Consider the following 13,860-nt stretch of genomic DNA (forward strand, 5'->3'; position numbering starts at 1 on the left):
TTACTATATATCTGTGAAAAAGGGCCATATGAAATATCTACCATTTCTCTTACACCTATAGGCACATGTATTAACCTAAAATATCTGACAACTTTATGTCTGCCTGTTCTAAAACTTGATTTTGGATATAGTTTTGAAGGTAGGGTGGAGGCTGTTTAAATAAACATTTGTTTAAAATACAGTGCAGTTCAGCTACAGTTTTACTTAACAGTCTTTAAAACATTTTCTAAGTACTTTAAATACATTATATAATATATAAAGAAATCACCATATCTGTTGATCTGCAGTTTTGTAAATAGTTCCTAAAAGATGATTTTTTTTAACATACTACAATATTACCAGATGAAAGGCAGTATCCATAAGAATCCATGATAATTTAGAAAACAACGTTTACAAAATGGTGATGTTAAGTATTGTTTCAGATTTTTTTTTATTATACATGTTTTCAATGTTGATATCAAATATTTACTGTGAAAGAATATTACTACCAATTTTACTTAATATTAACATCTGTTATAAAGATAAAAAGAGATTAAAATATTTAAGCAACAAATGTTTATAAGTGAAAATCATATTTTATAAAAATAGTGAATATTTTGTTAGCTATTTTAAATCTCCTTCTCTCTCTCTCTCTCTCTCTCTCCCTCTCTCTCTCCCTCTCTCCCTCTCTCTCTCTCTCACACTCTCTGTACTCTCACATACTGTATAAGTATAATCTTTTTAGATATCTATCAGTCTATCACTGAGATTATGTAGAAGTCGTAGTTTATGTAAAGCATAAACAAACATTGCTTTCATAAGGGGATACTGTACCTGCTAGACTAAACAACGTTGCTAAGCACGTCTTACTATCCTTGTCCTCCCAGCTGCTTAGTCTAGTGTCCTTTTAGTATGGCTGGAATTTTAGCCCATGTGAAACCTCTTCCAAATCAGAAGCAACTGCTGAGTGCCAAACTCAGTTGGATGTGAGACAGCTGGAGAAATGGAATACGCTCTCGACATATATCTTACCTACAAGCCATGTCCTATTGTGATTAGGAAAACTTGTTTGTCCATTCTGTAGGGATGAAGAAACGTCCAAAATAAAAATAGTAGCATTTGCCATAAATCTGTAAGACTAGACGATAATCATAAGCTTTTTAATGGATAGGAAAAGGAGATTGGCAATGGATTTGTTTACCGTTACTGAACAAGTGTTTTTCCTGCAGAAGGATTTTTTTTCATCTAAAAAATGAAAGCTACAGTATATGCTAAACCCATATCTTTAGTGCTGTTTAATCTGGCTTATTATATTTAGAAAATAAAATCGCTGTGTCAAGGGGTAATGTCGCACCTGTAGTCTTGGTTGTAGATTATTATTCACATATGGGAAATATCAGTATCCTTTGTGTCATGTGACACAATCCATAATTAGAGCAACTCAGGGGAGTCAGAAATGACTTCTCCAAGTTTCAAGACACAACTTATTTGGAAGTAAAAGCACCAAGCAGTTATATGCCTATATTAAATCCCCACTTAAAGGTTCAAAGGCAGACTCACAGAACCTCAGACAGTCAGACACAAATAAATGGAGAACATCATCATCATCATCATCACCATTAAATCTCACACTTGGGAAAGGCAAACAAATATGGAATGTTTATTAGGGGCACAAAATGGTTTATTGTCCCCAACTACCTAACCCTTACACACACAACTCCCTGGTTTTGTAGTTTCTAGAACTTTAGTCTTACATGGTAACTCTATAGTACGGTATTTTCCAGTAAGATATCATAGTTCTCAGTGGTCCACAAACAACAACAAACAACAATGGTATGATGGGGGCCTACAGGGAAGAAAAAAAACCTCTTCCTGTTACTGCATCATTATAATAATGTCTTGAGTTTGAGTTTTATTGGAAACCTCTTCAAAGTAAACTTGTCAAGACAGAACTAAGGAGATTTCCCATGTTGTACTCCTGAGAAAAGAGGATTTTTGCTTTTTTACTGATGTGCTAGTCCCTGTACTTTCACTAACCTGAAGCAAGTATGCCAATAAGGAACAGCAGAGGAGAGTTGGAAGTCTTTATCTGCATACATATTATAGGTCAATTATGTTTTTTATTAAGGGTCAGCATGGCAACCAAGGCAATTGACATTTTCAAAAAGAACAAATATTCAATAGAGAAAATGGGACTTTCAGGGTGCATAGACATGAATACCACACATTAAAAGTTATACAGTGAGGAACAGAAGTATTTGAACACCCTGCGATTTTGCAAGTTCTCTCACTTAGAAATCATGGAGGGGTCTGAAATTCACATTGTAGGTGCATTCCCACTCTGAGAGACAGAATTAAAAAAAAAATTCAGGAAATCACATTGTATGATTTTTAAAGAATTTATTTCTCTTGCACTGCTGAACATAAGTATTTGAACACCTGAGAAAATCAGTGTTAATATTTGGTACAGAAGCCTTTGTTTGCAATTACAGAGGTCAAACGTTTCCTGTAGTTCTTGACCAGGTTTGCACACACTGCAACAGAGATTTTGGCCCACTCTGTCAGGTTTCGGGCTGTCACTGAGCAACATGGAGTTTCAGCTCCCTCCAAAGATGTTCTATTGGATTTAGGTCTGGAGACTGGCTAGGCCACTCCAGAACCTTGATATGCTTCTTACGGAGCCACTCCTTGGTTATCCTGGCTGTGTGCTTCGGGTTGTTGTCATGTTGGAAGACCCAGCCACGACCCATCTTCAATGCTCTGACTGAGGGAAGGAGGTTATTGCTCAAAATCTCACAATAAATAGCCCCATTCATCCTCTCCTTAATACAGTGCAGCCGTCCTTTCCCCTTCACAGAAAAGCACCCCCAAAGCATGATGTTACCACCCCTATGCTTCACAGTAGGAATGGTGTTCTTGGGATGCAACTCATCCTCCTTTTTCCTCTAAACACGACGAGTGAAGTTTAGACTAACAAGTTCTACTTTGGTCTCATCTGACCAGATGACTTTCTCCCATGGCTCCTCTGGATCATCCAGATGGTTATTGGCAAACTTCAGATGGGCCTGGACATGTGATGACTTGAGCAGGGGAACCTTCCGTGCAATGCATGATTTGAAACCATGACGGCGTAGTGTTCTACCAACAGTGACCTTTGAAACTGTGGTCCCAGCTCTCATTGACCAGCTCCTCCCTTGTAGTTCTGGGCTGATTCCTCACCTTTCTTATCAGTGATACACCACGAGGTGAGATCTTGCATGGAGCCCCAGTCCAAGGGAGACTGACAGTCGTCTTTAGCCTCTTCCATTTTCTAACAATTGCTCCAACAGTTGATCTATTTTCACCAAGCTGCTTGGCAATTGCCCCGTAGCCCTTTCCAGCCTTGTGGAGGTCCACAATTTTGTCTCTGGAGTCTTTTGACAGCTCTTTGGTCTTGCCCATGGTAGTAGGTGGCGTCTGACTGACTGTGGGGTGGACAGGTGTCTTTAAAGAGCTCAGACAGGTGCTACTAAGTTAGATTAATGAGTGGAGTAGAGGTGGACTTTTTAAAGGCACAGTAATAGGTCTTTGAGAGCCAGAATTCTTGCTGTTTCTTAGGTGTTCAAATACTTATGTTCAGCAGTGCAAGACAAATAAATTGTTTAAAAATCATACAATGTGATTTCCTGATTTTTTTTTAAATTCTGTCTCTTAGAGTGGGAATGCACATACAATGTGAATTTCAGACCCCTCCATGATTTCTAAGTGGGAGAACTTGCAAAATCGCAGGGTGTTCAAATACTTCTGTTCTTCACTGTAAAATTTTTATTTCGTATTTTGGTAAAAAACACAAGAAAGGAAAAAATACAGAAGCATAAAAACAATTTCAATTCTAAGATACCAACTGAGATTCAAACTTAGTTAGGTAAATGTAATATACTCCCTACATGTTTCGCCCTCACGGGCTTCTTCAGGGTAGATTTTTTTAGGAAATTTCTACCGCCAAGGCAGTCTAAAGGTATATCAAAGGAAAATTGTTCAATTACCAAATAACATCTAGGCACAATGGGATAAACAAAAAAAGATAAATGAAATTAAATTTTTGTCTATCCCATTGTGTCTCTATGATATCTGATGCCCATTATATCCTCTACAATTATTTTGGACGTGTAGGCCAATTAAGATCTTTTTTATGTAATTTTCTCCTAGCTCCGTGAGCTTTCACATCCAGGGTGAGCCATTGAGTCCCATGTATATGTATATATATTTGATTAAATACCTTGTATTGGATATATTAAAGTTGTTTGGTAATTGAACAATTTTCCTTTGATATACCTTTAGACTGCCTTGGCGGTAGAAATTTCCTCAAAAAATATTTTACCTAACCAAGTTTGAATCTCAGTTGGTATTCTTAGAATTGAAATTGTTTTTATGTTTCTGTATTTTTTCCTTTTTTGTGTTTTTTACCAAAATAAAAAATAAAAATTATAAAACTTTTAATGTGTGGTATTCATGTCTATGCACCCTGAAAGTCCCATCTTCTCTATTGAATATTTGCAATTTTAAGGGATCTGGTGCAATAATCAAATCTGGTCACTCGTTCTCCACTGCACTGTTTCTATTTTCAAAAAGAGAAGTCAGCAGTGGCTGCTGCCATGATTACTCTTCACAGATGTAAAAAAAATTGGTATTAAAATATTGCAACCATTGTCAGCTGCCAACACTAAAAGGCAAGACCCATATATTACAAATCCCCCCCTTAAACTCAAATCTGCACATTAGGGCTGTACAATCAAAACACTTTTTTTTTTTAAAGTTACAGAATATTCTTGAATTACCACACTGTGGGTAACATCATGATTCTTGCAGCAAGATCCTGGCAACACTGGCTATCTCAAATCTCATGAGTAGATACCCCAGAACAGTGCAAGGACATCTTCTTGTGAGATTTGGATTTCTTAGCATCCCAAGGCTCTCCATTGCAGAATGCTGATATTAGATTTGCCTAGGCACCATGGACAGAAGCTGGGGTACAGTAGAAAGATTTCTTTTTCACAAGTATTTTGTTTTTTCAGCATTCGTTAGATGGAGAAAAGGCACAAAGTAATAAGCTGACCTTGTCTACAAGTGCAAGGTCTGCTTTAGGGCAGTGGTGCAGTGTTTCTTACACTCCCAGGCAAAGATCAGTATCTACACATCTCTCCTGGGTAGAACATTCTGTCTAGTATCACTCTAAAACGTGCAACTGCCTCTCCCCTGCCAATGTAACTTACCCATGGTCTATTCTTTGATCTCAAGAAATAAAAGAGAAACACTTACATTTATTTGTGTATAGGAAGCTGAACCTAGGGCTACATTTCTTCACAGTTACTAGAGATAACAAAGTAGCTTGATTTTCATTACACCTTAAAAGGGAAACTTCAATAAAATGTTTTATTAACAAATAATAACATCAAAAATTAATTTCATATATACCATAGTGGGCTGGGCAGATATTTCCTGACATCAGGTAGAAAGCAGTTCTCAATCTGGTGTTCTGGCACATACTGCAATCACCAGCGCCAAATGAACGCGGCTGATTACTCTGGATGTAGTGATGCCTTACTGTGCTATGTGACAACAGAGCAAAGTGCACTGACATGTAAACTAACAGTGTATCCACTCCTATTATGTGTGTGTTAATACATGATATCCCTAATGGGTTGTGACAGAACATTTTCAGGGCATTTTCTACTTTTCTAATGACAAGACACAGTTTTAATTAGGAAATTAGGACCAAACACTTGTGAGAAGTGTGTAATAATTATTTACTGATAACTGATTTTTTTTTTCCTTGTTGGCAGGAAAGATTATTTTAAAATATCATTGGCCCTGATATGCATTGACTATTGTATTTGAGGCTATATAAAGACTTATGCACATGAGGCTTAAAAAATGCAGCTTATACAAGTAGTTGTGCACCTCTTTGTTAGCCTATGTGGCCGTGCACACATTGGCATTTACAGGTGTATTTTTAAGAGAAGCGTTTACAGAAAAAAAACACGTTAAAAGTACATTTAAAGAGTAGTATTAAAGCATAATTTATGTGAATATGTACATAAACGCATACAGAGGAGCATATGAACATAAATGTATTACAATAGCAAAAATAAATTAATATTCTTGCCAGTAGAATGTATTTACACTCAACACCATATGCACATTAAGTTGTGGCAGAAAAATCCAGCATATTTTGAGTATAAATTCATATACCCATATGCATGAGGCCTAAAGGAGTCATACTTGCCCTATACAAAGCTGATGCTGAAAAACCAGTCTTCTGCTTGCTTTTATTACCTAGATGGGAAAAAATAAGTATGTGTATGTGGACTGATTAATTTGTAAAGTCACTGAATTTGTCTGGAAAAAATGGTGCAGTATATCTGTGAAGGTTCTCATTTATCCAGTTTTGGAACAGCTAGTAGTAGTTAAATCCAATTGGACTTGGTCAAAATGCACAACATGCTTTGTAGATCCCCAAGCCACATCTTCAGTTGTCAGGAAAATACCCCAGCATTTGTATCTACACAGGTAGCATAGACACCTTAATCTAAAAATCATTGAATATGTAGATGTTGATTGTTGAAAAACAGGTTGGCAGGTGTGAATGTTGTGGACTCCCCTATTCTAGTTACATAATCACATCTTTGATGTTAACATGTTTTCATATTTGTTCATTCTTAAAGTTACATGGCTAAACGTGTGAATTATTGTTAAATCTGCTGGGTAGAGAAGTTAAGATGGCATTTTATGTGAAAGATAGATATTCTTGAATGTGACCACCCCTGTTCAGGGATAGTTATTCAAGGAATTAATACCTATGTAGACTTTTTAAAATAATAAACATGTTATATTCACCTACTCTGTGCAGTGGTATTGCACAGAGTGGCCCTGATCCTCCTTTTCTTGGGTCTCCCGGCAGTGTTTCTGGCTCCTCTTCTTCTTTGTGTGTCCCCATAGCAAGCCATTTGCTATAGAGACACACAGTGTCTGCACGCTCCCGAGCTGTGTGTCTGTGGAACCATGGGAAAAGAGCAGACAGGTGGTGAAGCAAACGTCTAGTGCACTATTCAAGATTTATTCAAAGGTGTAAAAGACAAAAACATACTCACAGACATAGCATGTATAAAAAGCTTAGCATGATGGAGATGGCCGCAACAACGTGCAAGGTGTTCTGACTGTCAGTGTGGTCAGGTGGCTGATGTGTTTTGGGGACAAGTTTCCTCAGAGCTACTTGAGTAGCTCTGAGGAAAGGGACTCGTCCCCGAAATGTGTCAACCACCTGACCACACTGACAATCAGAACACCTTGCCCGTTGTTGCGGCCATCTCCATCATGCAAAGCTTTTGCCCAAAATCTCAGAATATACCAAGGTTTTTAATATTTATCAATTCAGGTGTATTTATCAGATGCTTTTGGGTCCCTTTCTTGTTCCCTATTTAGTTCCCAGTTCAGACTCTCCCACTGTCAGCCATATTTAAAATTGCAGCTGGTATAAAGGGGACACTAACGGGGAGATTTACTAAAACTGGTGTCAACAAAATAGGTGCAGCTGTGCATAGCAACCAATCAGCTTCCAGGTTTTATTGTCAAAGCTTAATTGAACAAGCTGAAGTTAGAAGCTAATTGGTTACTGTGCAGAGCTGCATCAGATTCTGAGTGCTCCAGTTTCAGTAAATCTCTCCCTAAGAATCTAATGCACAAAGGCGTACAGAATGAAATTTTGGTCTATGGGGAAACCATTAGTTTTTGTAGTCAATTTTATTTTAGTCTACAGTTATAAATATGCATATCATATATATATATATATATATATATATATATATATATATATATATATATATATAAATATTTGGTATGTGACAATGGGTTCCCAGAGCAGCACAGCAAATCAATTTGCTTTTTAGATTCCTGTGTCTGATTGAAATTGCAGACTCAGTTGGCTTTCTTTTTGCACATACTAAAAGTAAACATGCTTGTCATGTGAACAGGAGGCTACAGCTCCACATTCTAAATAGAAGACTACAACATGTTAATATTAATATATTTTAGTCCTGAACATAATAAATAGAAACAAAAATAATGCACAAACTATTATAAATTCTGTTTCAAGGTTTGTATTTGTTTAAACATTTTACATTAAAAAGTTAGACAAGTGAAAGCAATGCTCCTGTTCTAAGAGATTCTAATTCTAATGACTTACAAGTCTGCTTTTTTAGGAAATATTTAGGATTCAGCTAAATAAGGGTATTTTCCAGGCCTCTCCTCTCTCCGCAGACATGTTTGGCAGTCATGCAATCATGTCATCTTAAAGGAGAGACAAGATGTTACAGTGAGGACTTGTTAGAGGCCAATTTATCTCATCAGTGTTGGCGCAGAGATAGCTGCCAAGCCATTGGCTACATCGTTAGTCCTGATCAAGGGGGCTTTGTCCGGGAAATGCAAACAGCTGGCAATATTTGTAGAATAGAATAATTCAGCAGCTTTTTAACAGTTTAGAAAACCACATTTATGTCGGCATAGCGGCCTTTTCTAGGGTTAAATATATCAGTCTTTAAACAAAATTGTTCTGGAGTGCTGTTTTATTAACTACATCTGCATACACAATAAGCTCTTTATTTCTTCCTCTCCATCTGCAGTGGCAGTTGAGACATCCAAGTTGAGAAGGATGTAACTCTCCTCTTGTTTGTTCTCCATATAAAAGCTCTGGAATGTAATATCAGGCTAAATGAGAACATTGCTGTCTCTGCTGCAGCCACGGCCCACTGGTCCTCCATTCTTTTTTGGTTTGAGCAGAGAGAACCCTTTGCTTGATAAAATGCTTATTTGGAAATTCTAGATGTTCTTACTCACTACATTCCTCCCTTCTTTGCTTTCCAGTTCTTTATTTAACTTATTCAGTTCTACCGATTTGAAATACCTTGTAGTATGTGGGTTTTTTAGTTCATAGTTGTTATATTACAATAAGCCGGGCTGGAAATGGTTAACCACTTCAAGTCCAGACAAGTTCACCCCCTTCCAGTCCAGGCCATTTTTCAGCTTTCAGCACTATCACACTTTGAGTGACAATTGCGCGGTTGAGCAGCACTGTACCAATATGACATTTTTATCATTATTTTAAAACAGTTCGGACTTTCTTTTGGTGGTTTTTTATCACCACTAGTTGTGTTATTTTTTGCTATATAAATGAAAAAATGCTGAAAATTTTGAAAAAAAATAATTTTTGCTTAGTTTTTGTTATAAGATTTTGCAAATCAATTACTTTTCTTCATACATTTAGGCAAAAATGTATTCTGCTACATTTTTTGGATAAAAATAACCCAAAACAGTGTACAGGTGAAACTCGAAAAATTAGAATATCGTGCAAAAGTTCATTTATTTCAGTAATGCAACTTAAAAGGTGAAACAAATATATGAGATATCAAGGTGATTCAGCGAGTGCTAAGATGATAAAAACATAAGCAGCTGATACACTACAAGGAAACCCTATAACCTCTTAAATGTATGTAATGTAAAAAGTGCAGCGCTAATGAACAAATATTCCATACTAAATCAGAGTCTGGCCACACCCTTAAATAGACAGTATGAGGTCCATAGAAAACAATGTATAGTAAACGACAAATAGATGAAATGGTGACTTTGTTACTCCCAACGAGGCACCCATCAAGATTGTGTGGAAATGTAAGAAATGCACACTCACCAGATGTGCATTAGATAAGCGCAATATTAATGACCAGAGGTCCCCTCTTATCCTGTGGAAGGTGCAGCTCACACTGGACAGGCTGTCCCACAGTACTGGCGCCTCAAGAGATCTTCTCTACTGGGGGAAGCTGCGATGGGGGTCAGCTCCTATGAGTCAATCTCCTCTGGGCCTCAGGGTAGTCACCATAAGGTCCTGGGGGATTAAATGCTCGATGTGGAGCAGAGAATAATGGCCATAGTGTAGTAGATCAAAATATAGATTCTTTTATTAATGGTTCAAGCTGTGATTTGTCATAATTGTGATGATTATGGCTTACAGCTCATGAAAACCCCAAATCCGCAATCTCAGAAAATTAGAATATTGTGAAAAGGTGCAATATTCTAGGCTCAAAGTGTCCCACTCTAATCAGTTAATTAAGCCATAACACCTGCAAAGGGTTTCTGAGCCTTTAAATGGTCTTTCAGTCTGGTTCAGTAGGAATCACAATCATGGGAAAGAATGCTGACCTGACAGTTTTGCAGAAAACCATCATAGACACCCTCCATAAGGAGGGAAAGCCTCAAAAGGTAATTGCAAAAGAAGTTGGATGTTCTCAAAGTGCTGTATCAAAGCACATTAATAGAAAGTTATGTGGAAGGGAAAAGTGTGGAAGAAAAAGGTGCACAAGCAGCAGGGATGACCACAGCCTGGAGAGGATTGCCAGAAAAAGGCCATTCAAAAGTGTTGGAGACTTTCACAAGGAGTGGAATGAGGCTGGAGTCAGTGCATCAAGAGCCACCACACACAGACGGATCCTGGACATGGGCTTCAAATGTTGTATTCCTCTTGTTAAGCCGCTCCTGAACAACAAATAACGTCAGAAGCGTCTTACCTGGGCTAAAGTAAAACAGACCTGGTCTGTTGCTCAGTGGTCCAAAGTCCTCTTTTTTGATGAGAGCAACTTTTGCATCTCATTTGGAAACCAAGGACTCAGAGTATGGAGGAAGAATGGAGAGGCACACACTGCAAGATGCTTGAAGTCCAGTGTGAAGTTTCCACAGTCTGTGTTGATTTGGGGAGCCATGTCATCTGCTGGTGTTGGTCCACTGTGCTTCATTAAGTCCAGGGTCAACGCAGCCGTCTACCAGGATATTTTGGAGCACTTCATGCTTCCTTACACAGACAAGCTTTATGGGGATGCTGACTTCATTTTCCAGCAGGACTTGGCACCTTCCCACACTGCCAAAAACACCAAAACCTGGTTCAATGACCGTGGGATTACTGTGCTTGATTGGCCAGCAAACTCGCCTGACCTGAACCCCATAGAGAAGCTATGGGGTATTGCCAAGAGAAAGATGAGAGACATGAGACTGAACAATGCAGAAGAGCTGAAGGCCGCTATTGAAGCATCCTGGTCTTCCATAACACCTCAGCAGTGCCACAGGCTGATAGCTTCCATGCCACGCCGCATTGAGGCATTAATTGCTGCGAAAGGGGCCCAAACCAAGTACTGAGTACATATGCATGCTTATACTTTTCAGAGGTCCGATATTGTTCTATGTACAATCCTTGTTTTATTGATTGCATGTAATATTCTCATTTTCTGAGATTGTGGATTTGGGGTTTTCATGAGCTGTAAGCCATAATCATCACAATTATGACAAATCACGGCTTGAACTATCTTGCTTTGCATGTAATGAGTCTATCTCATATATTAATTTCACCTTTTAAGTTGCATTACTGAAATAAATTAACTTTTGCACGATATTTTAAGTTTTCGAGCTTCACCTGCATTATTTAGTCTGTGTGAAAGCTATAGAGTTTACAAACTATGGGATTTATATTTGAAAATGGATCAGTTGAGACCCAAAAATGCTAGATGCTGGTATGACGTATGGTGGTGATCAGGACACTAGTATGGGATATGGCGGTGATCAGGGCGCTGGTATGGGGTATGGGGGTGATCAGGACATTAACATTAGGTATGGCGAGAATCAGGACACTGGTATGGGATGAACAGGACACTGGTATTTGTTATGGCAGTGATCAGGACACTGATATGTGGTATGGTGGTGATAAGGGCACTGGTATGGCATATGGCGGTGATCAGGACGCTGTTATGGCATGTGGCAGTGATCAGGATGCTGGTATGGGGTGATCAGGACACTGGTATGGGATATTGTGGTGATCAGGACACTGGTATGGGGTATGGCGTTGATAAGGGCACTGGTATGGCATATGGCGGTGATCAGAACGCAGTTATGACATGTGGCAGTGATCAGGATGTTGGTATGGCATAAGGCGGTGATCAGGGCGCTGGTATGAGGTATATTAGTGATCAGGAAGCTGGTATTAGGCCATTGGTATGGTGTATGGCCATGTTATAGTGTGCACTGGGACAGGTGACAGAGCTGTATGCGGAAAGTAGTACAAGCACCTAAGTATATATATATAAGTAACAATATCACCCTAAAACCAGCAATGTATATAAGAAGTGCAGCGCTCGGTAATAAAAACAAATATATACCGTATTTTCCGGCGTATAAGACGACTGGGCGTATAAGACGACCCCCCTACTTTTCCTGTTAAAATATAGGGTTTGGGCTATACTCGCCGTATAAGACTACCCCCCTCTACCAACCAATCACGGCAAGCGATGTACCAGTATTTTCTGTGCACACTGCATACAAAGCCTGCTTGGATTGGGTGGGTCAGCTCTCCCTGCCTGCCCAGCCCTCCCTGTCTCCAAGATGATCTGAGAACTGCCACAGTTATTAATATATAATAATTAATGTTAATTACCGTATTTCCTAAAGGGGTCAAGAACTGCAAGGTACTGCCTAGCTGACGCTTCTGCACATGTCTTCGGCAGCAGTAGACGATCGCTGATCATCATTCCTCACAGAACTGCATGAGACGTCGGATGCAGCCGTTCAGTGCTCGATTGAGCTTGACTGAAACTGTGATATGCAGAGAAGGGATACACATCGGGTAGCGGCAATTAGACGCTTCTGCACATGTCACAGTTTCAGTCAAGCTCAATCGAGCACTGAACGGCTGCATCCGACGTCTCATGCAGTTCTGCGAGGAATGGTGATCAGCGATCCTCTACTGCTGCCGAAGACATGCGCAGAAGCGTCAGCTCGGAAGTACAGGTAAGGTTTCAGCACAACACCCGGCGTATAAGACGACCCCCAACTTTGTAGAAGATTTCCAGGGGTTAAAAAGTCGTCTTATACGCCGGAAAATACGGTATATATATTGGAATGGATGTTGATCCCATACAAATGTATAAAAAGCAAAGAAATAGTCCAGGAAATTAGTATGAAAATTAAAGTGCTCAGGTGACATGAGAGTCCGGTATCCATGTGATAGTGATAAAGTAATGCGCACTCACCGGACGCGCATATTTAATGCACTTTTGTATATAAAAAACCCAGATGTCATCTGATGGTGGATGGTCCTCCTTCTATTTGGTATGAGGCTGGTAGTCCACTTCCACTACGGGTCCCCCTGTGTGCTCCTGGTAGGTGGTATACCTCTGGGTGAGCTGGGTTCCACTATGAAGTAGTAATTCGTTCCAGGAACGTGTCTGTGAACTAAAGCACTCCCCCAGGGGATGACAAGGACACTTCCACAGTGTAGTAATTTATAAAGGCCTTATTGTGATGCATCAAGGTAAAAACAACATAATAGGTAGTTGCAGACAGTGATCTGTAAGACTGACCGTCTGGTGTGGTCAGATGGCCGCCGGAGCTCCATGTTGCTCCAGCGGCGTGACGTCACGGCGTGGTGTGGCTCCTCCTCCTGACAGAGCTGGCTGTATTGGTACTATAAACTACTATGGGCAGTGATCAGGGACACAGGGGCTACCATACACAAATGAATAAGATTCTGAGTGAACCAGCTTTAGTAAATAAACCCCAAAGTGTGCTACTGACCAGCTCACCAGGTGAACATAAAAGAAAGCCTAACAAAGCAAAACTAATGCAGTCACCACATTTCAGGAATGGTAAGCTGCAATTTATCACATTTTTGGTTTTGGGGTTAATACCACTTTAACTTTCCACAAATGTATTTTTTATTTCAGCCCAAGACAATCAATTAATTTTACATAATATGTGTGTACATTTCTTGAATAATATATCAATGAAAGGCAGCACGCCAAACTTCTTAGTGTT

At 39.2% G+C, this 13,860-nt stretch overlaps 1 protein-coding gene across 2 annotated transcripts in view; it reads left to right on the forward strand.

Moving 5' to 3' along the window:
• The window catches only part of EPHA3 (EPH receptor A3), a 544,240-nt gene that overhangs the window by 311,059 nt on the left and 219,321 nt on the right, over window positions 1-13,860 (forward strand). The window lies entirely within an intron of this gene.

This window comes from Staurois parvus, unplaced genomic scaffold (genome assembly GCF_062004578.1).
Source record: "Staurois parvus isolate SC_StPar_1 unplaced genomic scaffold, SC_StPar_1.0 ptg000299l, whole genome shotgun sequence".
In the NCBI taxonomy this organism is placed as follows: domain Eukaryota; kingdom Metazoa; phylum Chordata; class Amphibia; order Anura; family Ranidae; genus Staurois; species Staurois parvus.